This window comes from Myodes glareolus, chromosome 2, assembly GCF_982192425.1.
Source record: "Myodes glareolus chromosome 2, mMyoGla1.1, whole genome shotgun sequence".
Classification (NCBI taxonomy): Eukaryota; Metazoa; Chordata; class Mammalia; order Rodentia; family Cricetidae; genus Myodes; species Myodes glareolus.
In genome coordinates, this window is record NC_142027.1 from 57,912,995 (window position 1) to 57,926,146 (window position 13,152).

The window sequence follows — 13,152 nt, forward strand, 5'->3', positions numbered from 1 at the left end:
ACTTTGAGCTTGTCTTATATTTACTTTCCCAACCCTTTCAGGATACAAGCTAGGAACTTTTTGTATGCACTGTCACAAAAGGGATCAAACAATTCTGCCTCATTAGAAGTCACCTCATGGGAAGCTTAGGGAAGGAGACCTTAGATATGGAAAGAAAACCACCATGGGATAATGGAAGATTTGGTGACTGTGTACAACTGTGTCTATAGTTAAAAGCATGCGACACTTGGGTAAGGGTGAGAGAATAACTTGAAACAAAAGTTTTTTGCTCTTAGGTTGTAATATTGTTTAACTTGCATTCTTGATATAGACTTTACCCACACAATGTTCGAAAGCTGTTTGAATGGTGTCTCCTGAGTAAATCGCTTACTTCTCTGAACAGAGCCTAGGTAGGCTACTCATCTTAACTGTAAAGAGACGATATCTCCATGGGGAGTGCTTAAAAATACATAAAGCAAAATTACATCACCTTAAGTACAGCGAGCCGATGAGCAGGCAGCCAGCCTGCCAAGTTTCCCTTTGCCTTGGAGAATTAGAATAATTATTGTAAGCACAGACAAAGCTAGGTTTTTCTTCCAGGTATATTCTGGTGATTTCATCCTAGGCTTTGGAGGGAGCTAAAAGAAATTGCTGCAGTGTGGCCAGAGGGGGGCAGCAGATCATCATGATTGATAGAAAGACTTGCCTGTGCACTGCAGAATACCCGGGTGTCAGGTCTGCCGAGCCTGTGTCTACTGTGAGCCTTTTGAAAGACAGAAACACATTGAAGTTTCTCTGCTTAATGACTCTTCTTTAAGTTCATACCCAGATTCAGAAGCCCTGGAAGTGTTCAACTAAGGAGGATGCCACAGTTGGCATGGTCTGTTTGTAAGAATCGTCATGAAACCTCGGCATCTTTTCTACTCCTTCCTTATTTTAGTCACAGGATAGTGACGGATTTGAGAGGAATTGGGATACCATTCTTCCATCTGCTTGGAATAGGGGCAGGCAGAGGTGGATCTTTCTGGATATGGGCAGGCAGCGGTGGGTCTTTCTGGATCTTTCTTTAAGATCTCTTTAAGACAGAGAAATAATTAGTTGTCCAGATTTAATGGTGATAATGATGAATTGCTGAACTATTTACTTGGCCTTCAGGAAAGGGCCACACTTTTTAATGTTCTTATGAGTAGCTTCCTTTGCCATATTTTTAAAGAGATGTTCAATTCTAAGACACCATTCAAAATGATCCCATCACAATCCTACATCACCTAGCCCAGAATCAATACCTCACCTTGGATGGTAGTTACTCTTCCATGACACCCACAACTTACTGACATGTCTTTATTTACAACTAGTTCATTTAGGGCAGTGAACAAGGGCAGAGATCAAAGGCTGGAAGGACTCCTGGGTCAGCTCAGTAGATCCTGGCATGCCTATGCTATTCTTTGGAGTCCACAATGGATTCCAAACAGGTCTTTTTGTAAACGGTTATGAATATCAAAAATGGTTAATTATGATCACATAATTTAAGACTAATTATTTATGCCCCAATATTTCACTTGTCTTCTCGGTTCTCCTTTTCAATATTCTGTAGGGTTTAGGAAGGTTTCATTGTCCTTTGTTTTTTTATGGTAAGGTAAGATCTGTACCCCTTCATCATGGGGACGCATAATGAGTAATCAGAAGCACCCAGCACTTCCGATAGGAGACAGACTATGAGGATCCCTGTGAGTGCTAATGCCCCCACATGCTGATATTTTAATTGATTTAGAACGTGCATGTTTGGGCAGACTGCTGAGCCATAAATGTAGGTCCCTGCCAGTTAGCTGATTGGTTTTAGCACATTACTAAGTCTATTGGTGCCTCAGATTCCCTATCTCTAAAGAGATGACAAATCACAATGTGAGAATAAATGAGATGTTTTATTTAAAGCAGAACTTAGAATCTGGTTTAGAATTTCGTAGGTACACAAGAAATAAACGCTTAAAAGTGAGATAAGACATTTATAGCAGCTCTATGAGATTTTTATTTTACCAGGGAAACTTCCTATCAAGGGGTGTTAATATGGACATATGCTCTTATTTGTTTCTTGTACTCAGTTTCCACCTGATGTTTCAGGATGTCTGTGATCTCTTACGGTGACAGAAACCTTTGGGAGAGAAGTTCTCCAGCAGCAAAAACCTTATACAAAGAGCATACCACAATAAACTCCAACATAATTTATTTAACACATATTTATATAGCACTTACTATGTGCCATGGACTCCTTTAAACACTATACAAATATTAGCTGACTTAATCTTCATTATAACGTGAGAATTCTGGTTGAATTTCAATAAAGCAATGCGAGAAAAATTCCATAGCCTAGTGCATGAGATTGTAACCCTTCAATAAATATTTGTTGGAGGAATGAATACCTGTGAGTGACTCAATCAATCAGTTTGTCTTGTTTGGCTATCAAAAAAGCAAACACACATCAGGCTGTGATATTAAGTGACCTAATATGTTCAGGGAAACTAGAAACACAGGTACTCTTTTATAGCTGTGTTAGATTCGTACCAAGGTGCCCCACATGATTCTGACTCCTGAACAATCACTTATTTTAGCATTGGCTTAGATTTTTAAATGTTATAGAATCTATAGTCTTTGGTGACTTGTAGATGGTTACATTCAATCTAGCTTTAATACTTGGGTAGATGAATCTAAATTTCCATTTTTGTCATCACTTAAGATTTGGAGCAAAAAATATTATGGTCTCAATTAAAACATTGAGATTTGCTTATTTTCTTCCTTATTATTTGAATTGTACCTTTTGTTCTAATCTGCAAAACATTTGAATCATGTTATTGAATTGGTTACAGAGGTCAATTAGCAAGTACAATATTTTGTATTACTTTATCATAATTAAAAATATCCACAAGTGCTGGACAGTGATGGTGCACACTTTTAATACAGCAGTTTGGCCAAAGACAAGTGGATCTTTGGCTTTGAGGCCAGCCTGGTCTACACAGTGATTTCCAGGACAGTCAGGGTTACACAGAGAAACTCTGTCTTGAAAAACTAATATATATATCTTAATCCTGAAGAATAAGTTTCAGACACTATTTAGAAATACCAAACAAGTAAATTACCAATCTTTTATGGAACTATGCTGTGTGTGTGTATGTGTGTGCTTAGATTTTTGAGACAAGGTTTCACTCTCTAGCCCTCTCTGGCCTGGAATTCAAGATCCTTCTGCCTTAACGTCCTATGTAAATGTTTTTTATTCAGTATCTGATGGCTCCAGTTGATTGTAGGTCCTTTTTAGTCTCACTAAATTAATTGGGCTTAGTCTTGAGTCCCACTTGTTGAAACATAATTAACATGACAGAAAGAACCTGTACCTGTATAATAGCAACCTAAGACTTAAGTGTCCTATAATGAGTCTTTCTCTGTCCCACCAGCTCCATAATGACATGGAGAGTTCTTAGTAATTATGAAAGCTCCGCTGATAGCTTAGGCTTGTTCCTAACTAGCACTTATAACTTAAGTTAACCCCTTTATATTTATCTCCATTCTACCACTTGGTTTGTCACTGTTACCTCTCCTCCTGCACATCCTTCTTGCTTTGCATCTTCTGCTTTTAGTATTCAGGCATCTGTGCTGACCTGCCCTTGGAGTATACGTCCTCAGCTGTAGCCACTAAGAGCACCTCCTATGCACATTCACCATGTTCCCTTTTAAAAGGGTCCTACCCACCTCCTATTTCTCCTTCTTTCTCTCTGTCTTCATTTGCCTGTCTGTCTGTCTTGCTTCTCTTCTGCCACTCCTGTCCCCCAGAGGCCGGTTTCGCTTCTCCCCTCCCCTCTTTTGCCATTCACTTTTCTCCATTAAAAAAAAAAAACCCTCTCCACCTGAGCTCTGTTGCATGGTGTCACCTGGTGTCTCTGCCTTTCTTCTTCCCAGAGTCCTGTCTCCAGAAGTCCTGCCTAACCTCTTCCGGCCTTGTTATTGGCCGTTCAGCTCTTTATTAAACCAATCAGGAGCCTTGACAAAGACCCTTCTTTACAATGCAAACAAATATTCCTCAACACCATCCCCTTTATATCACTCTTTGACTGTCAACCAAAATATTATGTCTTCCTGAGTCATGACATACATCAGGTGAAATGGAATTTGATTTTTTTAAATCAAGCTACTGAGAGGTGGTAACTGAAGGTATTTGGAAATACACAGGTAGATTTCCATGGGGAATATATTCATATCACTCCAAAGCATATCTCATGTTATTTCCCTTACCTGCTTTTTTTCTTAGCCCATTCCTTCTACAAATCATGGCCCATCCTTTAAGGATAAATAACAGATATTTCTTTGGCTACTTTCCCCCAGACTTTTGCCCATTTGCTAACCTGCATTTTATCTGTTTTTCTAGGTTGAAGACTTTCTAAGAGTAAGTAGCATATATTTGAATTTCTTGTTTGCTACATCTTCTCTGTTGCATTATACTCTGGTGTTATTTGTCTTTCCTTGATAGCTTTATAGTCTAATGTTATGTGACTGCAAAGCAAGTAGAGAAAGTCTTGGCTTTTGCAAAAGGTGAAAACCTAAGCAAATTTAGCCATTGCCCTCAAAAATTATAGATTACTTAGATAAAATTCTAAAAGTGTTATCGAGAGCCCCATTTGCTTTGTTTTATATTTATCTCTTTCAACTTTACCTTGAATCCAATCATGGCAGAAGACTTTAGATAGCTGCAAACTTTCTCTGGTGGACAAAATACTGAGATTTCATATTCTAAAATATGAGTTGCATCGTCAAAGGTATTATATGAATGGATCTCTTATAAGTTGCTGAAGAATACACATTCAAATTGTTGAAAGATTGTTTTCCCTAAAACTCATGAATTATATATGTCATATATTGACAAACTATAGTCCTTAAATTTATGATTGTATTAGTACTAAAGTAATTACTTTTATAGGATATTTTAATCTCCTTGGAATTGTAATGTCAGACATCTTGTTAAGCACATGTACTTGGTTCTCAATAATTGCCTTATAGAAAAATAGATATGTGTATACACATTTGAGTGAAATATTTCTATTTTTGACATCCTGATTTGAAACTGAGTTCTTAATCTGGGTGATTTTGGCATATTTCCAGACATAATGTCTTTGAATAGAATTCTATAACAGCTTTTATTTTTGACCAAACTTAAAATCTCTGAAATAGTAGAGGTGCTTTTGTTTTCATAAAGCTTGGAAGACAATGAGCCATTTTCTGCACAGAGATTGTACTTAGTGCTTTCCGAGACTCACAATAGTTCATTATTATAATTATACTTTTATCACAGACTGGCAAATGTTAGTATTGTCTTTTCTTTTTGTTTTCGTTTTTCTTAGCATATTTCTTTCGTAAGGCCATTCATAGACTTTTAAATTCAATTACATTCTCTAGATTGCATACGATATACTTACACTGTCTTTGGATAAATGTTTGATGATTGTTTTCATAGCTGTGTTATAGACGTTAGCATTATTCAAAGATACAGAATTTAAATTTGACAAGTTCAAAGCATTTTTCTTTTCAGAAATGCTTAGAGATTGGTTCTTTTCTTAGACTGGATCCATGATGGATGTCAGGTGGATATGATGTCATACGTTTCTCTTACATGTGATCTAATTAATAGGAAAGTCTATGGTTAATAAGAAGCACACTGTGGACAAGTTGCAGGGTTTTCTTGCTAGTGTAGGCTTATGGCAATGGATTGTATGAGGCTGGTTTTCATCTGCCAACCAGAACAGAATAAGGAGAGACATAGAAGTAAATATTAAAGTCTTATGAAGAACTTCTGTGGACTTGGCCTCTTCTCTAAATACACTGGCAATGCATCTCATTTATGACATCATAGAAAAAAATGGCATTTGCCTTGCTCACTGCATGATGCATATTCTAGTTTAAATGAGTGCCACATAAAGTTATCATCTTACTTGGACAAAAGTCTTATCAAACTGAACTTGCCTTTTACCGCATATAGTGTAACTAAACTTTTTAGATGTCATTTTTTTTCAGTTGGAAATTTATTTTAGTTAATTATAAACCAGTTATTACAGACTTCCAAGTAGTATATCACATGTTCTTGCATTTTCTTTTTATTTGGCATTGGGTGGATGAATTTTTGAAAATCCTAAAAATTAAATATATTATCAAAGTAGAAATTGAAAGAAAATATTCAGAGATAAAGCAACAACTATGCAAGTGAAATTGTTTTAAAAATAAATGTTTAATAAAAATTAACTTGCAAAACACTATCTGAAACTATCAAAACACCCCAAAATATACTACACTGAGATCATTGACTGTTTACTCATGGACTTAGAAGCTTTTGTTCTTTTCCATCCTTGTAGATAGGATATTCCTAGGTATTTCAGACTGGTCAGAACTCACAATACTCGTGCCTTGGTTCCCCTAGTGTAGGAGAGCTGGTAGATATGACCATTTCAAGCTAACTGAGACAAGTGTGAGATAATACTTTTAAAATAAGAGCTATTTTTCTAAAACAAGTAAAAACACAACTGATAACAATAACCCCCCAGAAATCTGGCAGTACAAACATTTTTGTAAAAAGAAACAGACTAGTGGTCATTAGTCAGTGTGTCAAAAGAATTACACCACCTACCACGTATGGATTGATTCTTGCTATGTGCTAAGTTCACACCGTGCAGACGGGCGCTCTGAGGGTCTTAGTGCAGTTATTCCTCATGGGCCTTCTTTTGAGTGATGAGGCATAATAGGAAGGATGGTTCCCCAGGGCGTATCGCTACAGATCACTGTGAAGTTGAGAAACATAGGTAAATAATTCAAAGACGTGTCAATTATATGCAGGAAGGAGGTAGATATGCAAGTCAAATGGAGTGCATTTCAGGGATGTGTTTCTTCAGAGGTCATACAATAAGTGCTGCTGTTGAGAATGCTTCTTAAAGAGGAGACGGGACAAGGAGGTCCAGACAGTAGACTGCCCAATGGTAACTCTTTCCCTCTATAATCCCAAGCAGAGTATCTGTCTTCAATCACGTTAATCTGTTCCCAGAAGATAAACTGATTTGTCATGCATATGAAGCAGCGCCTTGGATAAAACTTGAGTTGTAGCTGCAGAGTTTTGTCCCCAAGGAACTCTGGAGGCTGCCCTCCCCCAAGCAGCTAAAGCAACACATCTTGGAAGTCCAAGATTTCCAGGATCAGTTCTTGCCATCCCTCCCCATTTATTGCTCTCTTTCTGAATGCTGACTATTATCTGAAGGCTCAAACTGAGAGAGATAGTATTGCTGTAATAAGGCCTTATCAGTTTAGGAACTCAGAAACAAAGTGTTAACATTAGGGTCTCTGCTTTCTCCCAAGCCTCATCTTAGGACATTGCAGACACAGGCATACAAGTGAAAAAAAAAACACACAAAAAAAACCAAACCTGATTTCAACATGAGTTTTGATTCTTCACGTAAGAATGACCTCTGGAAAGTGCTCAGTGACTCTGTTTTGCATTTGGATGAAAAACACAGAGATGACTATATTTTCCTGAACTCACACCCTACTGCTCAACAGAGTCAAGATTTCAGTCTATAGTTGTGTAGATTCAAGGCCCTTGGTGATCTCAGTACTGGGGGTGCTGGTACATTTTCTCCATTTTAAAAGGGTCCTTGATATTTCTTTAAATTTATATGATGATAGTTTTCTTATTGAGTATGGAATGTTAAGAAAATGACCCAAATTGTTGTTTCTGTGTGATCCAGAGATGAGAGAAAGGCTGCTTTTCCTATTAACGAGAAACTCATCTCTTTTTTTTTTGTCACTGTGGATTATGATTGTACCTGATTTCTTTTGTGGAAATGACCTGAATACATACTGAAGCACTGTGTCCTATAAACCTGACATTGTCTACTTGAGTTAGTTTCACTAATACTTGTATGACCAGGCTTATGAAAATTAGCATACATTATTAACTAAACCAATTGAAGTAGAAACATAAAGCAAAAGAGCTAATAAAATATTTTAATTGATCCACTAATTAATGTCTTTGCACTTTCTCCTTCTAGTTCTAGGGGTTGAACATACAGCTTCACAGGCAGGATAATTGTTCTATGAAATAGCTACATTACTAACACGCTGTTTAATTTCTATAAGTTCCTAACAAGATTCCACTTAATTATAGAAACTTGAATATATACAAACTCATATGTAATAACCCGTTTCCCTCTTTGGGTTAAGGGTGTTAGCCTCCTGGAAAAAGAAAGGGAAGTTCAGAAATATGTTTATTCTTTAGCTGCCCTCTTTAGCCATCTGAGGAAAAGATCTACTGGGTAGATGAGTAGACTATGTTACGATTTTCTGTTCTTACATCTTTGCCCCACAAACCTTCCTGAAACAGTACACTTTAATGACCTTTCTAGATCCAAAACTAACAGTGATATTAACAAAAAGGATTTGGGACCCAATATTGATGGAGCTAATGTCGCAGTTCTGCCTCCAGCATAAGAGGTACGTGTCCCACAGCTGTCATTTAGGAACACATTTGTATCTCTGCAAACCTTCATATTTCAGAATACAGTGTGGGCAGGGAAGGGTGAATTATATTTACACTGTTTTCACAGGACAGGTCTTTTACAGGGAAAGCTACCTGGCACACTAATTTAAGAGCTTCTACATATATTAAAATATCTCAGTCTTGAGACATGTTTGGAATGAAACAGCTCAACATCACACACAGTGCTGATCTGGCTTGAATGTGTGTCCTTCTGAAACTCATACATTGGAACGCAAGTGACAAGGTGATGGTTATAAAGTCTAGGGCTTTGGGGATGTTCTGACTTTGAGAGAGTTCTGTCCCTATGATTATGACTAAAGTCTTTGTAGGAGAGGCCTCAGATTCCTGCCTGCCCCTTCCAGCTCTTCTATCATGTAATGAAGCAGTGTTGGATTCTTTTTGCGCTGTGAGATACAGTACGAGGCTGCCATCTTAGAAACAAGGGGGAGTGCCTAGGGAGCAGTAGCTTACTAGCACTTGCATCTGGACATTGCCAGCTTTCATAATGCTGGGGAAAAGATCTACTATTTATAACTTATCCAGACTTGGGCATTTTGTTTTACTAGCATGAATGGACTTACAAAAATTTTGGGAATCCTACAAAATTTTAATTACTTCATAACGGCCTCCAAATTTTGAATAGTTGAGCTATATTAGTGGATGATGTTGGCAATAAAAAGATATTAAGGTTATATAACTGAGCAATAGTCAGAGATACAGGTCTTGGCCTGTCTCCTTAAAAGAGTGAAAATTCAAACAGACTTCTGCTTGGCCGTTGTTTTTGCTTAGTTCTTTCAGCATAGAAGGCTCAGCATCTTGAAGGTCTCCAGCCATGAATGCTGATTGATGTCAATAACTTCCAATACTATAATAATTTTAAACTATTAATTGCTTTGGAGAAATGCTTAAACAGATAGTTTTAGAATGTTTCATTTATGCCCATTTGTTCTAGAATAATAACTTCGTGCTAATTAACCTACTGTATCTATAGTATTACATTTGATACGTGTCAGTTTTTTATATTGTTTAAGTTGCATTGTGTATATCCTTGTTTTGTACATAATTAAGGCAGCCCAGAATATTGGGGGGAGTTGACTAAGTTTGGTAGAAGGCCCAAGAATATTGTTATTCTTATGGCTACTGTGTCCCAGGAAACGTGGGACTAATTAGCTGAAGGGTAAACCCTAGATGATTGCTTGTAGGGGTTGGTTAATGCCGGCAAAGAGAACACCTAGGAGAGTTTAACTGATCAATAGAAGGAAGTGTGCTTTCTGTAAGTGGAAATTCTGCTGGAGTGTTTATGCTACAAAAGCCCTTCCACGTACCTGTCTTCTGGAGGATAAGGGCTGCCATGCAGCAGGGAAGAAAAAGAGGCTTACTGGCTCAGAGAAATGCTTTCAGGTGATAAACATCTGCAAGCTAGGATTTTCCTACACATTGTGAATGAAAATACCTGTCACAGACATGCAGTTGGGGTAATGGATATTGAAATTATACATTTTAACATTTATTATAAAAAGACCACATTTATTTGTGAATTGTATTGAGAATACTGGTATAAAGAATTGATCATATTACTATGTATTTGTGGGTGATATAGTCAGTGTTGGATGCAGACAAGGACTGCCTATTACAAAGAAGTACATTACTAACCAAACCTGAGGACAGGTTACGATAGGACCGAGTCATTTTCTTTGCTTCCCTCTGAGCGTTCTTTCTCAAGGACAAAACTAGAATGTTCCTTAGGTGAGTAACTGAAAGAGTAAATGTGTCTGAGGTGACTTAAGCATAAATTTCTGTATTAGTAGCAAAACATTTTTTTTTAAATCTCCTTTGGGGTCAGTGAGCTGGTGTAGAGGTGCTTGTGTGCAGACCTGAAAATTGGAGTACTATTCCTGGATGCCAGAGTGACAGGACAGAACTGACTACTGAGTGTTATCTCTTGACTCCCACATGCTTAGGTGGGCACATGCTCAGGCACTCACCCCCCCTCCCCCCACAGAGACACATACACATAAATATCTCCTTTTGAAAAGCAAGTAGGTCCAGGGGAGAACTTGACAAAGGCGTGCTTCAAGATGGTGCTTACATTTGGGGGAAGTAAAGGCAAACAGCAATACATGATTTGAAGAAAGTGGATTGGGAGTGTGATAAAACCATTCTAGGAACAGAGGGGATACACAGGGAAAAGTCTAGGCAACTAATGTGGAAGAGTCAGTGTGGCTGAAAGGAAAACTGAGAGTGTTTCTGGCCCTGCGGCGAGCAGGATATGTGAGAATGCTCATTTCCCCAAGGGCGATCCACAAAAATGAATTAGTTTATGCTTCTGGTTGTGAAAGAAATGGGAAAGCTGCTGAAATCAAAATGGAGACGCTTGGGACAACTCTGACACAAAAATGTCCACATGCGTAGGAGGTTATGTGGGAATGATTCTTTCACCTGATTGTCTGTGAAATCGTAGTCACATCAGGGGCTGCTACAGAGGCTACTGCCATCTGTGCACACACAACACTACCAAGACATCTGCCCAGCAACTATTTGTTCAACTCTGGGTTTGTGCCACAGTTTGCTATGAATCATCGTGAAAACAATTCTCATTTTAAGATATTGGATACAGTCTTCTCATATTTTGTCTTTCCAGACTTCCTCTCATGCCACTGACATGGCTCAGCGGTTAAATATATTTGCCATCAACTTAATAATCCAATTTTGATCCCTACAACCCACAGCGTAGTAGATAGGGACTGACTTCTGAACTTGTTCTCTTGACTTCCACACGTGTGCACTGTGACAAGCCTGTGCGCACACACAGACATGTACACACAAATGCAGTAAGTAAGTGCATAAATAAATGTAACTAAGTTTGCTAAAAGAATCCTTCTCTCATCGTACACCCTTTGAACACACCCAGAGTTTACTGTGTCTGTGTCTCCATGTCATGTTGCAATACTCTAGTATTTCCAGAGAGATGCTATTTTTTGGAGCACCTTTCTCTAGCTTTTCAAAACCTAGTTGGTAGGTGCGTTTGTTTGTGTGCACATGCATACATATGTATACCTGAAATAAAGGATTTCAAATCTGACTTCAAGGCACTACTAGGAGAGAAGAAGTAAAACCCAGTGAGGCTTGTCTGATTGTAAATGAATAAATTGAATTTTAAGGTGCAAACAATCAATATTCCACAATCTGCAGTGTACATTTAATCATTCCCCATTTTGTTTTTCCTTATAAAATACTTATTTAATCCCTCCCAGATGTTGTCATACATAATTAACTGAATTGAAGGTGTTTCTGCCAACAATTGCATCAAGATTCTGTGGCTGGAGGGTACCATAGGTAATCAACATTTTTATAGGCTGATTCTGGAAAAGCTTTCATTTCTGTTGACATGAGGTTGGCATAACGTATGCCTTCAAGTTGTCATTATTTGCGAATTAATAAGATAGTTTATAAGCTTCTTCTCCCTTTTAGCCGAGATGCAATTCTTTATCCAACTAATGAGGGACTGTTAACACAGAAGTAATATTCCAAGAGTGTGCCTTACCCATTCTAGCAATTCAAACACTTATCCAACTGGTGATAAAATCAAGATCTAAATTCAAGAGCTCTTCTGTGTCCTTCCTCAATGGAAGGTATAACATGAAGTAAATTAAGACCCAATATAATTTATTGGATTTGTAAAAGCTTTATGCACTTTCCCTAAAAAATGCCCTGAAGCATTAACAATAAAATTAACTCAAGCATCTGCATCTACTTATTGCAATAGTGATCTACTCAAATGGAAATCAGGAGTGTGCAAATCAAGCAATATGCTCAGTTATCCTTGGAACATTGAAGGGTGCATTAAAGATATATAGTTATTTTAATTAGGAAGAGTGACAATCTTTCTAATGGCTCCCTCTTTTAAAGTGGAATGTTCTATACTTCACTCTGTAAAGCAGCTGGCAAAGAGGGTGAATGTGTGTCAGTGATGGTATAGAGCTGTAACTCAGCTTGGAGTATGAATGTCCTTGCTTCTTGTGTGCCCCTGCCATGGCCTTCCACCCCGAGTCTCTGCAGGAGGTGCTGCTATCTAGGTACACAGCAAAAGGAATTTAGGAGGTGTTTTTCAAATACGCTGGCAGGAATATCAGGTAGACTGGTTACAGCCCAAGTGGTGAAATCTCTGCTGAGTTTCAGATACCGTCTGTTGACAGTGTTTTTCTGTTGGTAAAAGTTTGTGCCTACTGAATTAATACACCTTAAAAAGCTTTCACTGGCAGTGAAAAGGATGTTAGGTTAAACAAAGAAGTGGGCAGCAAATGGTTACTGAGGGAGCTAAAGCCAGCCTAAGGTAGTTTGTGCGATATTTGAACTCTCCACAATGAAGCAGTAATTAGACAGTGTTTAGAACTATTAATATAAGTGTTTTTGTTTTTGTTTTAAGGCAATCCTCCATTGATTAGCCATGTGGTTCTCATGCAGCTCCTGCACATGTCTGCTTCTAGTGGGATGCACATGTTTGTTGTTCCATACACTGGGACTTCTGAGAGGTTCTGTGCATTTATGTTTATGCTGTGGGAATTCTCTCTGTGTGCTGTGATTACCATTAATGAATAAAAAAACTGCCTTGGCCT